Raw genomic sequence first — 23761 nt, 5'->3', positions numbered from 1 at the left:
TTATTACAGCCCAAAATAAAAAGGGTACTGAAAAGTAAACCTACACTAATCCTAAACTACTCTTCAATGCTTTACCCGATGCCTCGGGCCTTGATCACGAGCCTCCTTTATGTACATGATACTTCGGGGCATTCCCCAGATAAATTAATACAAATCTCTCAGGGTATTCCTCGGCCAAATGAGTACAATTTCAATTTTTGTGTAATAGAATGAATCATTCACGCACACATTCAAACACTCAACCAATCGTTATTCTTAAATTTGCCTACCTAGCCCTACCGTTTGCCTACTAATTTCATTCTATTAGGATACTATCACGTTTAGCATTCGTATTTACTCCAAAACAACCAACGATAATAAATCAAGACTAAACAATATTCATTTTTATCAATTGCTACCATCCAACCCCACATTCCCTTTTAAACCAAATTTCCACAATTTGCAATCACCATTTCAACAATCCACAACCATAACCCATCCATAATCAAGGAAATCAAACACCGAGTCAAAACGGCAATAATACACATCATCACGAATCAATCAACACACAATATTAAAATCAATGCATTAAATATCATTAACAATGAAATAAAAGAGGTAAAGAGTAGAATTAGACTTCAATTTGATGCTTTTTCAAATTTAGTGTTACTTGAATAAAGAGAGAGTCTGCATCTGAAAACCTTAAGTCGAACCCCAATCAAACAAAATCCTCCAACTCGAAATTGAGAATCTCTAAACAGAGAAACCTGAACCAGATTTCGATGAACCCTCCCAACCTTGAACTCAAAAATCGTGAGAAATAAGAGAAATCCAGCCTGATTCCTATGCGTTTGGACAGAATCAAAAGCAGGTCGAGGCTTGTTTAACTATTTTGTGTTGTCGTAACTCTGGTAAACTTAGGCGATGACCGAAATCGACAAAGAAGTACCAGTGGTGAAGTATTCCAATGGGTTTTGAACGGATTTGTGATGGCTTAGATGTGTTTCCGGTGAATTTGTCACCGAAACAGGAACTAAACCATGAAACTTGCGTTCCCTCAGCTCCATGTTACCCTCATCTCTCTCAATCTCAACTCTCTCTTCTCGATCTCTCTGTTTTATCCTAAATTTTCCTTCTCTCAATTCTTAATTCTCTTTTTTTTCTCCATCTCCGATCTGTGTGTGAAGTGTGTAGAAGAGTGATGGTGTAATCAGTGTGTGTGTGAATTTGTGAAGGTGAGCTGTGCTTATGAATGGAGTCACAAAAATGGCGTGTTTGTTGCTCGTCGGATCGTGGATTCGAAAAGGAAAAAGAAAAGAGGAAAACGATGGTGCCTTATTCTCTTTTTTGATATGCTGCCCCCTTTTCCCTATGGGTCCTCCTTTTTATAGTGTGTATGTTTATCTTCTTTTTTTCTTTGTGGACAAGAAATGTGAGGAAGGGGGTCACGTGGGTAGGTAGGGTAGGAGGGTATTGGAGGAGGGAGGGTTATGTGTCCTCTTTTAATTGGAGAGGTTGTTGGGATGTTTAAAAGAAGATAAAATTTATTAGAATTTGTTAAATGAGATAAAGATAAAAATAAATAAATAAAATAATGAGGTGGTTATTTATTTTATTTTTCTTGTGGGAAATTACCACGTGGATAGGATACGTGGTAAGACAGGATAAACGGTATTACGTGTCTATAATATTATTATTCATTTGTCATTAGACTACTCGTCTTATTATTTCGGGCTTATGGTGATATTATCTCTTGAATTGACATTTATATTATGGTAGATTTTGCTATCATTTATGTTGATGATAGTTTACTTGCTAGTAATAATTTGGCACTGTTGCATGAAACTAAAATGTTATTTATTTATTTAAGCTATTGTTTATAAAAAGATGTCGAATTGTTATTTATTTGTTTATTCTATTTGAATTTGGTTTCATTTGAATTGTAACTAAATTAGATTTATAATATTTTTAATTGTGTGGTTACTTATTGTGTCACATGAGTAAATTAAGCAATGACATATTGAATCCCTGAGATTGAATTTGTTTTATAGATTAGGGTAAGTAGTGTACGCCAAAGTGACCTATTTTCCTTACTTTATGAGACTTGTTTAGTTCATTTCCAGGGATATCACTAAGTTAGAACATACAATAATCTTCCCAAAGGAGATTTATGGCATGTTTTAAATTAGTATTGTGATGAGTCTAATTATGTGAAAATATTTTCATTTAGTAAATTATCTGCCCAAAGGGGATAGGTTTCTAATATTGAAAATATTTTCTTGCCCTGCCCAAAGGGGGGCTGCTTGTCGATGTTGCGAGACTCATAATTGTGATAAGATTATTATTCTTATGCCTTGATATTTTGATAAATTCATTCATATTATGTTGTGAAAAGTTATCATTTATTTAAACAATAACAATGCTGAAGTTGTGGTTCTATCGGGCTCTAACTTTAAGCGATGAAAATAAGATCTAGAATTTGCTTCGGGCATGACTGACATAGATCAAGCCTTGCGTGAGTATAGGCCTTCGGCTCTCACTGATTCTAGTACAACTACTAAAAAAGAATTTAATGCTAAGTGGAAGAGATCTAATAGGCTATGCATCCTTGCCTTTAGGAGGTTGGTTGTTAAGCACCCTAAAAGTGGCTTGCGTGAAACTATCAATACCAAAAGGTTTCTTGACCAAGTAGAGGAAAGGTATCTTGTATCCAATAAGGCTAAGACTAGAGATCTAATGAATAAACTTGCAGGAGTAAGGTATGACTTTACTGGGAGTGTTAGAGATTACATACTTAAGATGGTCCACATTTAGTCCAAACTGAAAACTCTTGAAATAACTCTTCCTGATACTTACATTATTCACTCTGCTCTTAAATCTTTGCCTGCTGAGTTTAGCCAAATGAAAACTACCTATAATACTCAGTATGAACCTTGGTCAATCTCCAAATGTGTTGTTGAAGAGGGAAAAATTAAAGGGAGAAGGGTGAGGTTGCCATGTTAGCTTCTTATGACTCTAAAGCAAACTCTTACAAGGGACCTAGAAAGTTTAAAAGACCTAATAATCATACTTTTAAGAAGGTGTCAAAAGAAAATAATCTTCTAGCTCTTGTTTGTTTTGAGTCACACTTCGTACATGTCCCCATTAATTCTTGATGGTTTGATAGTGGAGCTACTGCACATGTTTCCATTTTCTTGCAGGGGTTCAAAAACAAAAGGAACCCAAGAAAAATGGAGTCAAAAATTAGAGTCGCCACAGATGTCCAAATTGAAGTAGAGTTCATAGAAATCTATAATTTTAGACTTAGAAACTGTAAAAACACTCTTTATGTACCATCTTTTCGATGAAATTTGATTTCTATTTCAGTTTTATACAGATTTGGTTATGATTTTAATTCTCTTAATGAAAAAGTTAATTTGCTTTTGAACTTTCGAGTTGTTGGTCATGAAATCCTATCTGATGGCTTGTTTAAAATTTTCTTGACTTCTGATTTTGAATACAACTCTTTTAATTCTGAAATTGTTGGTTCTAACCAAACCAATTTTAAACTAAAAATTAGGCATGTTGTGGCATAGGCGTTTAGGTCATATCTCTAAGGATAGAGTTGATAAATTGGTTGAATCTAATATTTTAGAATCTAATATTTTACCTTCTCTTGATTTTGGGAACATAGGAACATGTATTGATTGCATTAGAGGAAAATTGACTAAAACAAGAAAAAAAATATTACTCATAGTTCTGGTTTGTTGAAAATCATTCACACAGACATAAGTGGTCTGTATTCTACTAAGTTATTTTATCACCTTTATCAATGACTTTTCTCGATATGATTATGTTTTTTTTTTAAGAAAAAGATCAGATTCTCTTGAATGTTCAAAGTGGTTAAAACTGAAGTAGAGAAACAACTGAGAAAGGTCATTAAGATAGTGATGTCTGATCAAAGGGGTGAGTACTATGATAGATATGCAGAAACTAGGCAACAAATGAGTCCCTTTGATCTTGAGCTATATCTGATCGATGTAAAGACATCCTTTTGAATAATGATCTTAATGAAGAGGTTTACATACAACAACCCTAAAATTTTATTGGTAAAGGCAGCGAGAATCTTGTGTGTAAGTTTAAGAAATCTATCTATGGCTTGAAGCAAGCTTCTTGAGAGTGGTACTTGAAGTTCGAAAAAATTATCACTTCTATGGGGTTTGTGGAGAACAAGATTGATCATTGCATATATCTCAAGATCAGTGGAAGTAAGTTCATTAATGACCTTTCTCTTTATGTTGTTGATTATTACTGTGCACATTTTAATATTATTTTATTATATTAAGGCTTTTTGCCTTATGTGTTGGCTATGTCTCATATTGATAAGATCATATTGTTGTTTTATTGGATTTTTCTTTTGGAGACATATATGAAATGTCATTCTACCTTGTGAATTTTCTAGTTGTTGCACCATGTAACATGTTGCACATGTTGAACCTTGAAAATTAAGATTTTCTGGTGGAGCACATGTAGTTTAAGTGCTTACACATGTTGTAACAGAAAATCGCGGTGATGATTTTTCTATGGTACACATGTTGATTTTAAGTGTACATGTTGTATGAAAAATTGTTTGAAGGACTAACAATGAAATAGCTTCAATTTGGAGTTCATGTTGGCTATTTCTTGCTACACTACCACATCATTTGGTTTATGTCTACGAAACTTCATTGTTAGTAATTGTGGACTGATCTTGTGTAGTTGGTTGATGCAAGTACTGCTGCAGTTCAACAGTGATGTTTTGCTTGACTGAACTATGTTGGAAATGACGTTCCCCCACTAAATGTTTATGGCCACTGTCTATTCAGTCCGAGAGTCATTTTCATAAAAATAAGCTTTCTAAAACTTTTCTTTAAAAGTTAACGTTGTCCAGGTGGGAGAATGTTAGAATTATTTATTTTATATGAACTTAACATTAACTTTTTATTACATTAAAAGTAAAACGGGTTGATGTTATTAGTTGGTGGACAATACACAGGCTGTGTATTCATACGGATTCCATATGGGCCTATATCTATATCATATTATTGGTGTGGGCTGGCAATAGTGTAGGCCTGAAGTAGACCTGTGAGCCCATAATGGGAGGTGCACTAGGTTAAGGCTTTTAAGCCTATAAATATAAAGTTAGGTCTTCTCTCCTGACTTTAACATAAGACGTATTTCCATATGCTTTCAACCATCATAAGCAAAGGAGAGGAAGACTCAACCTTGTTCGTCTTCAGTTACATGTTTTAATGGCAGACAAACCATCTCCGGTTACATAATATAATGACAGACAAAGGTATGAATCTTTCTACTCGCATATTCCTTACTTTATAGGTGTTCTTGGTTTATGTGAATCTGTGGTGTGTTTCTGTGTTAATTTAACAGTACAGTCATCTCTAATGGGTTAAGTGCCCTTATAAGTGGATTTCTTAAGTAGCAAACAGGTTGCATTGGTAATGGATGAGTCAATTTGATAATAAGGATAGTTTTTGAGCTATCTTAAGTCACACTTTTTTACTTTCTCAAGTCAATTTGAATAAGCTTTAAAGCTAAATAAATTTAAATTAATCAAATATTTAAAAATTTGAATGTAAATATTTAAAAATTATATAAAAAATATTATAAGTAAAAATTCTCCTCATGTCAATGTAATTAAACTTAAAACATTTAAGGTTGTAGGTCAAAGTTTATGTTAATAAAGAAAAATGTCACATATATTAATAGAGTAAAGGGAAAAGAAATCATTTTCACTCCATACTATACAAGAAAAGTCTAAGCCACACCTAAATTATATAAGTGATCTATTACACACCTTAACTATATAAAAGTGATATTATTACCTCCCCACGATCCCATTCTAAGGCGCGTGTGTTGCACTTATTTTAGGCCCGTCCAGCCTATTAAATAACAAAAGTAACCGACTAAAAACATTAAGGAAAAAAGGCATCGTTTCCACCTCAAACTATAGTCGAAAAGTCGAATCCACACCTAAGCTATATAAGTGACCTATTACACACCTTAACTATAAAAAAATGATACTTTTTACTGATGTGGTGCTGACATGACATTGCGTGTAAAACACTACACCACATGCAAGTGATGGTAGCCTGATAGGGTGTAAATAGTTTCACTTTCTTATAGTTTAGGTGTGTAATAAGCCATTAGTATAGTTTAGGTGTGGCTTCGACTTTTCGGGTATAGTTTATGGTGAAAACGATGCCTTTTCCCTAGAGAAAATAAGTACTAGCAATGTCATGAAAACCAAGATAGTAGTATAATTTTTGGTAAGTTGATGCCTACAAGTTGGGTCCATGTTGCCTAAAAGGTTGAGTAGAAGAATGATGGCTCAAAATTTGGTAGGTTATCAATGTCTTGGCCACTTAACTTATTAAAGTAAAAATAAGTTGCACAAAGTGGACATGCATTCGGTGTATACATCAAACCAATATATGCATGTCATGTGTTTGAATTTAAAGTTCATGTTACTTAACCTTGATTAATCAATATATATTTTACTTAATTAATTATATAACCATGATAAAAAATATTAATTTGGTGTATACACTGAATACGTGTAAGTTTTTACCAGTTATAAACGGGTGAAAATAGGGATTCATTGCTCCTTTAATCTTTATTGGCAAATGCTATATTCAATTATGCCAACCGATTTAAATAATCAGAACTAAGTAATCCTTTTCTAGTACCATACGACAGCATTTTCCCATGTCTGATCAAATCTGTCGATTTTTGCATTTTTTAATGCAAGTAGGCACAACGTTTCTTTTTTAAAAAAGGTACCACTTGAAAATAAATACTACTAGTACTAGTACTAGACAGTGAACTTTTAGATATTTGGACCTGCTATGAATAAAATGAAGGTATTAGTAATATAATATTAACCACTAAGTAGCATGAAGAATTCAGAATAAATTTAACTAATTCAATCACCAAGAAAACAAAGAATTTTACGTACCTTATCAGCTTTAAACCTATAGACAAATGTCTCTCCATCATTAATGGCTAGGGTGTGCACCGGTCGGTTCGGTTCGATTTTACATATTATCGGTTCAGTTTATCGATTTTTGGTTTTTAAATATGCTAAACCAATAACCAAATCAATAAGATATTTTTTATCGATTTTTGGTTTATCGGTTTTTAGTCCTTAACGGTTTGATTTTCGGTTTAACCGATAAGAAAATACTCATAAAATAGAAATAGTAGTAACTAATATGAAAAAAATTGAATCTTAATTGCAAACAAAAATCCTATATAATGCGCTTTAATTTACAAGAATCTTCAAGTTTGAACTAAATGTTGTTAGGAGAAATTAAGAATTTGTATAATTAAACTAATAGGTTTGTTAATTTGTAGAGATTAAAGAGAAATTAAGAGAAATATGTAATAAGTCATATATATATAGATAGATATACTAGCCAAGTGTAATTTGCCTTAATTAATAATATTTTTTTTAATAAAAAACATCAATTATTTGTGAGGAGAAAAACAAATAAAATACACAAATAACACACAATCACGCACATATTGAACTCCATAATTTGCACAAGAATACGTCTATAAAAGGAAATCTAGAAGAGATACGTATGCTGGTGAAACATAAAAGGATATGATACCACCAAAGGAATTAAGCAATACAGAATATGTGATAAGAGACCTGCTTACATTTTAAAAGAAATAAATAGTAGATAGCACTATTTAGATGAAGAATATTGTTGATGAGAAACATAAAGTCTTTCAATTTCTCAAGTTAACGAATTAATCAACTAAAGTAACGATAACTTGTACGACCAGATCACATGTAGAAAACAACCCAAACATTACAATCAACACAAAATATGAAGCATATTTCCATTAGTTGCCCTTATTTATAGGAAGAGATTCTCAATGGGTTTGTTTTGGATTTTGATGAAAATAATTCTTGTCTGAGCGAAAATTTGACTCTAAGAATGACTTGAATGAAAACAAATAAGATATATATATATATATATATATACACACACACGTTGAATTCTACTATATTGACAAAAATAATAAAGAAATTGAAGGTTAAAAAGTTAAGCATCCACCAATCTAGACATCAACCGAATCAAGTTAGATGAGCATAATACATTATTTTAAATACATGAATTTGAAACATACGTCCTTTATTTTATTAAGTTGTAAATAATTTTTTTTTCATGCAATAGAAGGCTAGAAAATCCTAATGAATGCAAGAAGAAAAATCTAATTAATCATGAATCAAAATAAAAATAAAAATAAAAAGAAAATATAGAAGTAGAAGAATCATACGTATGTTTCTAGTAAAATTTATCAAAAATACTATTTAAATAGAATTGTAGATATTTTTTTTTTATATAAGGTAAAATTCTAATTGACAAAGAAGAGTTAAATATTATCAATTTTTGCTTGAATCTAATAATTTTTTTTCTTTTCATGCGTATTTTTTTTAAAGAAAATATATTTACTTCCTTAAATTTTTACCTTAAAAAGTGGTGGTTCTTTTTTTAGCATGCGTATTTTTTTTAGAAAAATATAAAATTTTGATTCTTAAATTGTTTTTTCCTTTTCTTTCCTTGATAGCTTTATCCCTAAAAAGTTGTAGGACTACAAACCAAAATTTTTGCACATTACCATATATAGTTTAACCTGCATCTTAATAGAATTCTATTTTAGGAGTATTTTTTTAATTGACCAAAGGAAAATACTAATTAATTTTTTTCTATATATTTTCGGAGTCTTATATATTTTAGGAGTCTAATTAATATAATAAAAATAATTAAATAATAAATTAAAGAAAATAGTGAAAACACAATTTTATCTAAAGGACAATCTTTTAATGAAAGCCAAAAAGTTCAAATCATTTTTCTAAGGCTTTCACACTTTTAATATATTATTATAAATTATAGATATATATTCTTATTCGGTTATCGGTTTACCCAATAACCCAATAAGAAAAAATCAAACCGAATCAATAATCCAATAATTTTTTTTTATAAAACCATTAAAAAATCGTTAACCCAATAACTCAATAACAATAAACCAATAACATTTTTATCGGTTTGATTTATCGATCGGTTCGATTTTTACACACCTTCATTAATGGCACATTGAGATATTGCTGCTGTCCCATCGGCCCATGGTGTTCCAAGCTATAATTAAAAATATAAAAGAAAAAAAATGAAAGAGTAATAAAAGTCATATACTCGAAGGAAAGAGGGGTTTCAGTGAGAAATAATTTGAAAAAGGAAAAAAAATTAAAAATACTTTTATTACAGTACTAATGTACTATATAGACCAGGCCGAAAATCAGTTAATTACCATATTTTAATGTTATTTTTTGTTATTCCAATAATGTGCTAATTAATTTGATATAGTAATGTATATGTAAAATATTCTGCCAGTTATGTAAATTTCCTAAAATAACTAGGGGTATGTTATAGAGGGAGACTAGACAAATACCTCATGTACATATCAATTAACATAAGGTTGTGAAAATTAAAGAATAGACAAATACCTCTACAGTAAATCACCGGACAGTCATTCATGCTTGAGAAATTATTTATAACTTTTATTTCTTTTTAGAACAGAAATATCATCCAATTCTTTTCATTTTTCTTAAAATATACCTAACACCTTAAAAATCTTCTCTCTCCTACTTAGAATATCATGTCATCAAAATTTCTTTTTTTTTTTATAAATAGATCTATTTAACTTATCAAACTTATTTAACTAAAGTTTTAACCTAATTCTTTTTATTAAAAAAATAAATTACACGTAATATGTTAATCATTGAATATTAATTTAATTACACCAAAAGCTTGAATTATTTTATTTGATATATCGTTTTCCAAGTTTCTTTTATTTACTTTTTTATTTCACCACTTAATACTCCTTCTGTCCCAAATTAGCCGTCCCAAATTTCTTAATTTGATTTCTCATTTTACTTATCTTTTTTCATTAATCAAGAAAAAGACAAAAAAAAATTCATGTTTACCCTTTGCATTAATTACTTTTTCTTCAAATTAAAATATAAATATCATTTAATAGGGGTACTATGATAAACTAGCCATGTTATTAATTATTTTTCTTAATTAATGTGTCATCTCAATTTGGGACGGGTAATTTGGGACGGAGAGAGTAATATTTAACACTCAAGTACTTATAAGAATTGGTACTCATTTAATTTTTTCGTCATTAATTTTAAATATTAAAGATCCTTAAAATGTGATAAAAACGGTGGATTTCATATTTTAGACATTAAATTTATTATTTATATGAAAATAAAAGAATAAAATCCACGTTTTTGAATTATAAAAAGGAATTTTTGGATTAATATAATCCAAAGATATTATATTACCTTCAAATATAAAGTAATGGAGAATAAAAGAATATAATTTGTTATTTAAAAACATCGATGGCAAACTTATGGTCTTTTGTGTTGCCAAACAAAATTCAATAAGAAAATTTTAATATGTATTATTACCTGAAAAATTTAATTTGGACATATATTACTTACAAATTTTTATGCAAGATAATTTTTGATAAATATATAGTGAAAAGATGATTTTTTTTCTTGCAGATTTTTCACAAGTAATTGCCCATAAATAAATCAAGTAAATCCGTAAGATAAGACATAAAAGTTTAGAAAAAAATTTATTATTTTTAATATAGTTTCTTCACTTTTTTTAACCACTATATTTATATTTTATTTTATTGTACAATTAAATGCTAGTTTATACCCATACTTCATTCGGGGAACTTGCTAATTCAAATAAGTAGTGAAATAAATAAGTAAATAAAAGAAACTTTGGAAAGTACATATCAAGTAAAATAATTCAAGTTTTTGGTGTAATTAAATTAATCTTCGATGATTAATATATCATGTGTAATCTTTTTTTTAAAAAGAATTAGAATAAAACTTTTGTTAAATAAGTTTGATAAGTTAAATAGATCTATTTATCAAAAAAAAAAAGAAATTTGATAACATGATATTTCAAATAGGAGAGAGAAGGTTTTTGAGGTGCAAAGTATATTTTAAGGAAAATAGGAAGGGTTGGATGATATTCTTGTCCTAAATAAAACAAAAGTGATATTTGTAGACAATTTTTCAAACATGAGTTCCCATCAAGAGAATTTACTCAATACCTCTACAACATTAGTCTTTTTTACATTTTGAGTATTGTATATTAGAATAACATGGTAGCTAGTTTAATCATATAAATGGAGTCTGTGGAAGATGCATATGTACGTAGCCTTATTTATATTTTGTGAAGATAGAAAGATTTTTTTCAATATGCAAATTAATAAAACATAACAAAAGTCAAGTATGCATTTGAGTATTATATTGTAGTTATAAAATACAGACATATGATTTTCGGTTCATACGGAGTGACAACTTTCGACTCAATCATTTTCATGAGTTAGCACATATATTTACACAGACGAATCACTTAAAAATCATGACATGGGAGAAGAGATGGAGACCGAGTGGAACCTGTCGGATTCCATGCTAATGAATGACATGTAAGAAAAGGACAAAACACACAAGATGAAAATTTTCTGATTGTATTTTTCTTCCTTTGCAATGTTCCATATATACATCCAAAAGGAATAGGATAGAAGCTTCTAATTCTATAACTAACTATACAAGTGTCCTACACATTATTGGTTGAGTACTAACAACAAGGAATCAAAGTAATTCTATACACTTATCAAGGGTGTAATGGACAATTATACACATTATGATGTAAAAGGATGAATTATCTTGGGCTTCTTGTAATGGTAAGTGTTGGGCCAGAGATGGCTTTATAACGGAGGCCCAATGCTCTTGAGATAAGAGATGAAAGCAGAAAAATCTTTCTCGGAGCAAATCTTTGTCATTTTATTTGATATAGACGGTGAGCAAACTTTGAAAGAATTTCTATAGTCAACACCCCACTCAAGTTGGAAGGGTGTGAAGAAACCCCCAACTTGGTGAGGAGAGATAGATGAGGAAACCCGGAGAGAGGCTTAGTGAAGAGATCTAGGACAAGGGACTGAGAAGGGAGAAAATGGAGAGAAATTAAATCAGCGAGAACTTGTTGTCGATAAAAATGACAATCGATTTCGATGTGTTTTGTTCTTTCATGAAAAGCTGGGTTTTTGTCGATGTGGATAGCATCTTGGCTATCAGTATGAAAAGGTATAGAAAGAGATGGAGTGATGGTGAGGTCAGAGAGAAGATGAAAAAGCCAAGTCAACTCGGCAACGACCCGTCGCATAGATCGGTATTTCACCTCAGCTGAAGATAAAGAAACCAAAGATTGTTTCTTGAATTTCCAAGAAATGGGGGAAGAACTAAGCTTGATGAAGAAGCCATTGACTGATTTTCATAAATCCGGGCAAGATCCTAAATCGGCATCGCAATAAGCAGTGAGATTAAATGATGAATTAGATCAAAAGTGAAGTCCCAAAGTAGGATTCCCAACAAGATAACGTAGACAATGTAAAGCTTCATTATAATGAGGGACCCTTGGAGTCTGTATATACTGGCTCAAATACTGAATGGCGAAGCTCAAATTTGGACGAGTGTGGGTGAGAAAATTCATTTATCCCACAAGACGACGGTAGATAGTGGGATCGGGAAACAAATTACCATTATCAAGTCGAAGCTTAGTAGATGGTTCTAATAGAAAAGGTGCTGGCTTTTGATCAAGACAATGGAATTCAGCTAAGAGATCCAAGGTAAATTTCCTTTGAGTGATTATCAGTCCATCTGGTTCGCGAATCAATTCCATTCCAAGAAAGAAACTGGCAAAACCAAGGTCCTTTATCTAAAATTCTGAGTGCAGGAATACTTTGATAGCAGAAATCTCAGAAAAATCATCACCGATAAGAATAATGTCGTTGACATACACGACAAGAATACAAACACCAGAAGAGGTCCGTTTAAGAAAGAGTAAATAATCACTGTAGGAGTGAGAGTACCCCTTGAAAGTGAGAGCACTAGTAAGACATTCGTACGACTGGCGTGAGGCCTGCTTGAGGCCATATAAAGACTTCTGTAGGCGGCAAACAAGTGAAGGATCAATGGTATGCATTCTAGGAGGAAATTTCATATAGAACTCCTCTTGTAGATCACCATGTAAAAAGGCATTGTTGACGTCTAATTGAAACAAAGACCAATTTCTTTTAATAGCAACTGCCAAGAGACAGTTCACAGTGGTCATTTTTACCACAGGGGAGAAAGTCTCAGTATAGTCAATCCATGCCTTTTGAATATCTCCTCATATAACTAAACACACCTTGTATCTTTCAATAGTCCCATCTGATCGATGTTTTATTTTGTAAACCCATTTGCAGGGCAGCCGGGGATCTATTGGGAACAACCTCTCTACTCCTTTAGGGGTAGTGGTATGGACTGCGTACATTTTACCCTCTCTAGACCACACTATGTGGGAATATACTGGGTTTATTGTTGTTGTTGTTGTATTTACAGGGCAATGCTTGTTTTCCAGGTGGGAGTGATACAACTTTCCAGGTATGATTAGATTCCAAAGCAGCAAACTCCTTTGCCATTGAATCCTGCCAACAAGGGTAAAGAGAAGCTTGGGAAAAGATAGTAGGTTCAGAAGTTTGACATAATGGGTGAAGAACGGATTGATTATAAGGAGAAAATGTGGAAGAAGGAAAATATGAAAATGTAGAAAGAGTGGCAAAATAAGAAGGAGTTAAACTAGAGAGATAAACTGCATTGCACCAGTAGTCATCCAAATATTTAGGAGGTCATTTATTCCTAGTGGAGTGTCTTGTAGGGATAGTGGGAGGAGGTGTTGGTAGTGGTGTAGGAGGTGAAGTAGTTATAGGGGTAAGAGGAGAAACAGGATATGGTGGTGAGAGAGGTTGTTGTGAAGGATCATAGGGTAGAGGAGTGGATGATGAAAGAATACAGGAAGACGAAGTGTTATTAGTGAAAACTAAACCATGATTATGGTTTGCAGGTATAAGAGGAGGATAGTCATGATAGAAGGGAGCAGGAAAAGAAGAAAAAATAGAAGGAGAACTAGAAGGTGTAGTGAAAGAAAAAACTGATTCAAAAAATTTAACATCCCCTGAGACAAAAATCTTGTGAGTATCAAGATTCAGTAATTTGTACTCTTTTTATTAAAAGGATACCTTAGGAAAACACATTTGACAGCTCTTGGATCAAGTTTGGATCTGAATTGAGTGAGGGTGCTAGCATATCACAAACAACCAAAAGCTCTTAGTGAGTGAAGATCAGGTGATTTAGAGAAGAGAACCTAGTAAGGTGATTTGAAACCTAAAACCCTAGAAGGTAATCTATTTATCAAATGAGTTGCGGTCAAAAGACACTCTCCCCAATAAGGCATAGGTAAGTTAGATTAAAAAAGAAGGGATCTACAAACTTCTAATAAGTGTTTGTACTTCCTCTCAACAATCCTATTTTGTTGAGGGGTGGCTACACAAGAGGTTTGGTGTATGATACCTTTTGAAGAAAGAAAGTCTGAAGTAGATAAACCAGTACCAAGTTCTTTTGCATTATCAGACCTGATAATTTTAACTTTTATGTCAAATTGTCTCTCTACCATGGTTAGGAACTATTGTAAAACATGAAAAGCATTAGTTTTGGTTTTCAAAAAGTATGACCAAGTCTCCTTACTAAAATCATCAAAGATGGTCAAGAAATATTTGTGGTCTTCATGAGTAGGTACTTTATAAGGTCCCAAGTATCTATATGAATAAGTTCAAAAACTAATTTGGTTGAAATAGAACTAACAGGGAAGGAGAGCTTAGTTTGCCTTGCCTTAGCACACACATCACAAGGTAGATCAATAACAGGTAGAGAAGTAACAGGGACATTAGAAATATGCTTCATACTAGAAATAGGCAAATGCCCCAATCTTTGATGCCATAGGCTGACATTAGAAATAGATTGACTAGAAACAGACAAAGAATTAGATTCATTACAATTGGTAGTAAAAGAAACATCTCTAGAATTTTAAAGACTGGGTTGATTACAAGGAGAATAGAAAACTGAATTTCCTGAAGGAAATGATCCACACTGAATTAAAGATATGATAAGCATGGTAGGACTTGACTTTAGTAGGTATAATCCATCTCTAACCTCCTCAAGAACCACTGGCCTCTTCATTGAAGGGGCCTGAAAAATAACACCAACAGAGAAAAATAAAAGTGAGCATTGATGTTGTGTACTGAAATTATAGACTGAAAGTAGGTTAAACTTAAAATCTGGGACAAAAAGGACATTATGAATGATCATATCTGAGAAAAGAGCTACACTGCCTTTATGCGTGACCTTCAACTTATGTGAATTAGGAAGATTAACATATAAGGTAGTAGGGAGAGCTGTAATGCTTGTTAATAAAGAGATATCATAAGTCATATGTTCTGAAGCACCAGAGTTTAAAATCCAAGAGGATGAGTCAATCTTAGATAATAAAGAATAAAGAAAGGAGTGAAGAGAGGGGTGATTATACCAGCACAGTTGGCAGAACCAGTAGCTTCAGAGTATTGGTTGCTTTGTTGTCCATTCTTCATATCTTGAAAAAGGTGACAAAGTTGATTATATTGTGCAGGACTGAAACAATTACCATGACCTGTATCCTCCATGGCATTAAAACCTAAGATCTGATTATTATTTTATCTACTCATAGAATGACTCTTTTCACTGTTGTAATGCCTGCTAATAGGATATCCAGTGTTATTGTTCCCTTGCCTTCCCATGGACTGAATACTCTCTTGCCCTCCATATTGAGCCTTCTTTGATTTTGGTGAACTTGAAACCTGTAGGAAATCCTATTAACCTATAACATCTATCACTTTTATGATTTGTGAGCTTGCAATGAGTGCAGAACTTTCCTCCTTTGGCTTTGATAAAAGTAGAGTTGAACTTGTCTACTGTTCCATTAAAATTCTATGGGATTGAGGCTCTTGGTTTTGTGTTGAATTTGTTGCTGCTTGCCAAGAAAGCTGCCTCAGAAGTATGGGCAGAAATATGAACCTCTCTTTGCTTTTCATCTTGTATGAGCAAAGAGTAAGCATGTGGTACTGATGGCAAAGGATCCAGCATAAGAATGCTGCTCTTGACCCCTGAATAGGTCTCATTGAGACCCATTAAAAATTGGATTAGTCATCCATATTGATGAGATTTTAGGGGTTTAAGCTTTCCTCCATATATGCAGTTGCAAGAACAATGATCAAAGGTATTAAGTTTATCTAATTCATCCCATATCTTCTTTACTTTGTATAATAAGTAGCAATATTGTTTGTTCCTTGGACTGTATCACAGAGTTCCTTTTGAAGTTGATAAAGTTATGCACCATTACATTGACCAAACCTAGCTGATAGATCTGACCAAATTTTTTTTGCAATTTTTGAATATAGCACAGAATCTGTAATATCCTTTGAAAGAGAGTTCAAGATCCAAGAGACTACCATATCATTGCACCTGCTCCATGCTTGGTGTTGTGGTGAAAATGAAACTGGTTCATCAAGTAAACCATCAATGATACCAAGTTTATTCTTGGCTGAGAGTGCTATAACTATTGTACGACTCCACCCAACATACCCTTTTCCATAAAAAATAGAGTTTACTAATTGCATACCCAGAGAATCAGATAGATGAAGGTAAAAGGGGTTAGAGAAATCCTGATGAGATGATGCTGTTGGTGGTGCAACCACACTCTCCTGAGTATCTATCATGGTGTGAAAGAAGATCTGGGAAACAAAATAAAGAGCAAAATAAAAAAAAAAAATAATTTACCTCTCTGATACTATGTAGGAAAAGGACAAAACGCACAAGATGAAAACTTTCTGATTGCATTTTTCTTCCTTTACAATGTTCCATAAATACATCCAAAAGTAATAGGATACAAGCTTCTAATTCTATAACTACTATACAGGTGTCCTACACACTATTGGTTGAGTGCTAACAACAATGAATCAAAGTAATTCTATACACTTATCAAGGGTGTAACGAACAATTCTACACATTATGATGTAAAAGGAGGAATTATCTTGGGCTTCTTGTAATGGTAAGTGTTGGTCCAGAGATGGCTTTGTAACGGAGGCCCAATGCTCTTGAGATAAAAGATGAAAGCTGAAAAATCTTTGTCGGAGCAAATCTTTGTCATTTTATTTGATATAGACGATGAACAAGCTTTGGGAGAATGTCTATAGTCAACATGACAACACCTTCAGTATGAAGCTTATTAGTGATCTCAACAATAATTAAGTCCCCAGCTCGTTCCCTAATTGTTGGACCAGGAAACTGCCCATTTATTCCCATAACTACACTTTCTTCACCATCTGGTGTCCAATGAATATACTCCACTGCCCATTTAAAATGCCTTGTTTTTGCTGCCATTGCTAAACTTGAAGAAGAATATTCAAGCAACATCAATGGCAACAATAATAATAACAATAACCTTAAGGAAGCCATATTTGTAATTGAAATGAACTAGTACTAACAAATAGAATTGTTAAAAGAGAAGAAAAGAAAGAAAATTTAGTTTTTGTATAAAGATCATACTAGTGGATCTTTGTACAAGTTTGTGAAAAGTGTTGTAATGTGGAACATATATATAATATGGCTAGATACACTATCTTGGTCTAAAGGGCTGCGGTGGGTACATTGGGGTGGGTTAGTGGAGAGGGAAATATCTATGTGGATTATTACATGAGTCAATGATTATGCACTTCTAATAGGTATGGTATTAGTGTCACAGTTAAATTTGTTTTTTTATGTGATTAATCTATTTAATTACAGAAATCAAGTCCACATTTATATAAAAATTTCTTATTGAAGACATGATTAATGATAAGAAAAATTCATGTTCTTTCATAGCTAGTCATAGAATACCACGTGATAAGGCCTTGCTACAAGGCCATAATTATTACTCTTATGTATTTTGAAAAATATAATAACATTTCTGTAAAGGATAAGTTAAATGCTAAGCGTTTTACAAAATCTTGAGGGTTTTCAATGTACATGATCAAGTATCTGTATACGTTATTGTATAACTAAAAATCTGATTTCTGTGTAACAAAGTTCACCAACTTATTTTTTTACCATAATTATATAATATATCGTCCAGGACACTAAATTAAATAATACTATAATAATATATCCCTCTTGGATATTTACAAACCTTTTTTTTGTTTTGTTGGCAGGAAAAGACACAGGATGCATCTTAAATTTATTGTATAAAGTCGATTAAATATTCAAACTATTGAAACGATCTATTATACATTTACACTATTTAAAAGTGATTTTTGTATGCCTCATAAGTTGATGTGACAACATATTAAAAAGAAAAAGAAAACATTTGTGATTTTCTTTTTTCTGTTCTTTTTAACAATGCAGCCACGTGGACTTTCTTATCAATAAAAAAAAGAAGTAAGATGTTGCAAAGTAAAGTTCATATTCTAAAAAGTAAGAAAATCAATATGAGCTCAATTCTTGAAATTTCATCTCTTTTTTATTTGGTAAACGGAAAAGGAAAAAATATAACCCTGAACTATGATAAATAGTATGTATATACCCGCTGTCATACTTTGGGTACATATATGCCCCCACTGTTAATGAAATGGTACGTATATGCCCCTCACACTAACGGCAGGAGAATATGTGTATCCAAAGTATGATGAAAGGTATATATGTAAGATTTATCATAGTTCAGGCGTATATCTATCCCTTTTCTATTTTAATTTTTTATCCCAAATAATAAACACAAATCCGTTTCCCGACCAGGCCAATAAACTCATCGGATTCGATTTCAAACCAATTCGACCCGACCTCTATTTTTTATTTCAAATTTGATGCTCCCTCTATTTTCTATTAAACGTGAACCCCAACCAAATTGTTGTGATTGATTGTTGCTGCTAGTTGGTGTTGCTAAGTTGAGAGAGTGGAGATTAGGTCGTAGGTGGCCAGAGCTATAGGCGTTGCGATGGTTTGCTGGTGTGGTGTTTTCAATTCAACGGAGATAATGGCTATGTGGTGTTTACCAGTGATGGTTAGTATTTTTCGGATAAAATTTTGCTAGAAATTATAACGTGAGAGTTCAATTCATTTGATGTTGTTTTTAGGTGTTATGGGTTATTATTTTTTTAAAATAAAATTAAATTGATAATTGCGAGTGTTACTGTATCGTGTGTGTATACATACCGATATAGGGGTAGAAAAAATACGCCTGTTAGATAGCGTCTCTTGAATTTTAATTGGAATTAGATCGGCTTGTAGGTTTGTGTTAATTATTTAAACTAAATTTTTTTTTAAAAAAGAGACAAATGTACGGCTGAACTATGATAAATGGTATGTATATACCCTTTGTCATACTTTGAATACACCTATACCTCTGTCGTTAGTGTGGGGACATATATGTATCATTTCATTAATGGTAGGAGCATATGTGTACCCAAAATATGATAGAGGCCCTACAAAAAATGGGTCAAATTGCGGGGGTTATTTTAACCTCTGTAAAATTATATGAAATACGGTGGTTAAAAAGTTGTCGTTAAAATTTATAAAGTTGCGGGGGTTTTAGACTCCCGCTATAAATTGCGGGGGTTTTAAACTCCCGCTATCAATAAAAAAAATAACGCTTATTATAAGCCATAAAAATATAAATTTACAAGGGTTTTAAACCCCCGCTATAATTGAAAAAATGCCACTACCGCCTAACATTTTCCCTCTGTTTTATAATTGGGTAAAAAAATATAAATTTGCAGAATCCCGCTATAATAAAAAAAAATAGTAAAAATTTTCCCTCTTTCTTTTTAAATTGGCAAAAATATTTTCCTCACTTTCCCAATTCGATAGCAGCTCCCAAATTGATAGCAACTCCTAATTCCCTCATTTTCCCTCTTGCTTTCCCTCTCTTATTTCCTAAATTGATAGTAAAACTTATTTTAGTATTCTATCAAGAACAAACTAGGGTTTCTATTAGGGATTCAAATTCAGGAAGGTTTCACCATCAATCTTTATGAAATCACGATCTAAGGTATGCATAGTGCTCATTCATGGACTCCTTTCGTCCATGAAGTCCAAGAATCCTTTTTAACTACAAGTTATGGATTTTCTTCATGTTTTCATGCTTTGTATGTTCTCTTTCATGTTGATAAATGAGGAATTGATTTCTATTCCATGATTTGATGATAAATTCCATGTGGGTTGATTAGTATAGATAAAGATTTATGAAATCTCATGACTAAAACCTTGTATGATGGAATTGGAATTGAAGCATGATGTATAATTGTTGTATGATATGCTTTACATGTACTATGCCTACAATCTGTTTGATTAAATACCTAGATAAAGGAAAATTATCTAACTAGCATGATATCATGAAATCCCCATGTATGCACAAGATCATGCCTATTGCATGTTTGATGAAATGATCCTATGAAGGTAGTATGTATTATGATGATAGTCAAGTCTTCAAGTAAATCATGTTATGTCAGTTTTCTTCTATCAAGTCCTGGGGGTACTTGTACCCGAAATATTAGTTGTGTCCCTAGATCCATGTCATGTTTTCACGTTACTGTTAGTCAAGCTTTGAAATCTTAGACTTCAGATAGTCCTATGACTCAGGAAAAATCTTCATGATCTCACGACTCAGTCAGTTGTCAGATATCAGTAGTATTCTATCAGCCAAGGAAATTCAATAACTCAGTCCATGCTCAGTTTAGTTCAGTAAATCATGTTCAGTGTCCATTCATATAGGAGTAGGAATTATCACCGAGTGAACCCAAGGATGGGGACTTACCTGTTATAGGAGGGTGTGATTCCTAGAAGAAATCCTTGTGTTTTAGAACTATGTAGCCATCATAGGTTGAGACATCGTAACCTGCTATATGAGGGTAGATGAGGTGGCTTAACCTGTTATTTGAGGGTTCCCACTGTTCTCGCTAGACTTACCTATTATATGTGGGTTACTCACATGTTTTCCTTACTAGTGGGGCGGTATTGACACCCTTCCAATCACGGCATAGATTGGACCCCAGCTCAGCTATTATGGCACATTTGGGGAATGTCGGTTAGATACTACTTTCCATAATTTCATGTTACAGAATCAAGACTCTCAGATACAGTTTATCAATCTTAGTAATAGAACTCAGATAGTTCTTCAGATTTCAGGACTGTCAGATACAGTCAACTCAAAAATAGTACGAAACTCAGATAGTTCCATCAGATTCAAGACTATCATCTACAATCACCCACGGTATCAGTTATACTCAGATACAGTCACCCATGTTATTAGTAATATTAAAATATAGTCCTTCATGTTATCAGTTATATCAGTTACTAGCATGTAACGTTATCAGTGTACAGACTCAGAAATTACGAAATCACGTTGTTAGTCACAGTTACATATTTATGCATGTATTCTCATGTTCATGTTAGACAGTCAGTTAGCATTATTTATGCATGTGAACCATTTCATATAGCCTACCTCACATGTATACTCAGTACATATGTACTGACACATTCGTGCTATGATGCTTTCTTTTTATGTTATACCATAGGTTCAGAGACATGAGTTCTAGATCAGCAGTAGATTCCAGATTCAACAGTCAGAGTAGAAGTGAGTCCTCATCCTTCGAGGACATAATGATTTTCTAGTATCTCATTGATTAGCTTATTATTTGGAGTTAGTTGGGGATATGTCCTATCAACTCCTTATTTAGATTCTTCAGACAGTAGAGGCTTCCAGACTAGATACAGACTATCATGTTTTAGACTTCAGTTTTGTTTTGGGTATTCTATTACCCCACATAAATGTTACGTTATTTAGCTATGTTCATGATCGAACCTTATGGCCTTTCAATGCATGTTTTTGCATTATTATGTTATCTTATGCAGTATACAGGTACAAATATCAGTCATGGGTTAGCTTGTGGTCCTTTGGGGTCATGAGCACCGTGTAGCATTTCGGTTCAGCAAATTGGGTCATTACAAACTTGGTATCAGAGCCTAAGGTTCAATAAAGTCTTAAAAAGTCTGAAAGCCGAATCTAGTAGAGTTTTGTGCCTGGGTGTGTTGCGACCCATATTTATATGCAAGAGGCTATGAAATGTTTTAAGAATAGTTTCCCTTATTTCAGTATTCATGTTGTGCCCGTAAGCATAATCACAAGTCAGTCTCTCAGTCTAATCTGTTTCTCTCTTTCTTCTACAAAACATGTCTCCTAAAAGAAGAAATGGAAATCAGTCAGCCCCTCATCCCGAAGAACCTTTGGGCGATTATGATTCTCATGCGGAGTTCAGGAACACATTTACCACTCTTGCTCAATCAGTCGCTGCTCAAAATGAATGACCAATAGTCATTCCGGCCAACCCAGTGGCCAACTTAGCCACAACTAGAATTCGGGACTTCACCTGAATGAATTCTCCAACCTCCCTTGGGTTTAAGGTAGTTAAAGACCCTTAGGAATTCTTAGATCAAGTTCAAAAAGTGACAGATGCCATGGAGGTGACTACTATTGAGAGTGCTGAGCTAGCCAGATACCAGTTGTAGGATATGGCTCATGCTTGGTTCAAATAGTGAAAGTCCAAAAGATTAGATGAAGCAGGTTCTATAGAGTGGGAGGAGTTTGTCACTGCATTCTTAGACAGATTATTTCCCTAAGAGTTTAGAGAAGCCAAGGTGCTAGAGTTCATTAACCTCAGGCAGGGCAATATGATAGTGAAAGAGTATTCTTTTAAGTTTACTCAATTCGCCAGGTATGCCCCTCATGTGGTTGGAGACAGTAGATCCAAGATGAGTAAGTTCTCTTAAGGGGTGAACGACAACATGGTTAATGAGCACAGATCCACCATGCTGAATAGTGACATAACCTTAGCTAGACTTATGACCCATGCTTAGCAGATAGAGGAGCAGAAGATTAAGCAGAGGGAGAACCAGAATAAGAGAGCGAAGACAGGTAGTTTCAACTTCGCTCAGCCTAAGTCAAAAAGGAGGAAACTATTCCCATTTTTGTCCAAAGTCATCAGTTCTAGTTCCCTCTGTAGCCAGTGTTCCAGTTCCTAAGTTTAGAGAGGGTAACAAAGGTACAACGCCAGGCTCTAAGACCGAGGGCAGTGTTAGCAGTACCCACACCTATCCTCTTTGCCATACTTGCTCTTAGCACCATCAGGGTATGTGTAGAGAAGGTAGTGGCATTTGTTTTGGTTGTGGAAAGCTAGGCCATAGAGTTAGAGACTATCCACAGCCAGGTCCTCAGGGGCAACAGAATCGCTCCTCAGCTCAGTCCGGTCGCCCAAATTAGTAGGGTGCTACTTCTAGTGTTACTAGCGGGCAACACCTAAATTGTCTCTATGCTCTTTAGACTCGACAAGATCAGGAAGGTTCTCTTGATGTAGTTACTGGCACGTTATAGATCTTTCATGTGCATGTTTATGCTTTGCTAGATCTAGGAGCTTTCTTGTCTTTTGTTACTCTTTATATAGCAGTTGATTTCAGAATCAATCCTGAAATTCTAGCAGAGCCCTTCTCAGTCTTTATGGGTAAAACCATCATAGCCCGATGGGTATACAGGAGCTGCCCGATTATGATATTTCAGAAAGTCATGTCAGCAGACTTAGTAGAATTAGAGATGACTGATTTTGATGTTATTCTCGGCATGGATTGACTTTATTCCTGCTATGCCATAGTCGACTGAAGAAATAGAATAGTTCGATTTTAGTTCTTGAATGAACCCATCCTAGAGTGGAAGGGTAG

General features: G+C 33.3%; 1 pseudogene; it reads right to left on the bottom strand.

Moving 5' to 3' along the window:
• The window catches only part of LOC107847089, a 50731-nt pseudogene extending 33252 nt beyond the window's left edge, over positions 1 to 17479 (bottom strand).
• Positions 17480 to 23761: the final 6282 nt, after the last annotated feature.

The sequence above is a fragment of the Capsicum annuum genome, chromosome 11 (assembly GCF_002878395.1).
Source record: "Capsicum annuum cultivar UCD-10X-F1 chromosome 11, UCD10Xv1.1, whole genome shotgun sequence".
NCBI lineage: Eukaryota > Viridiplantae > Streptophyta > Magnoliopsida > Solanales > Solanaceae > Capsicum > Capsicum annuum.
Note: the sequence above shows the minus strand (reverse complement) of the source record. Positions and strands in the feature narration are given on the sequence as shown.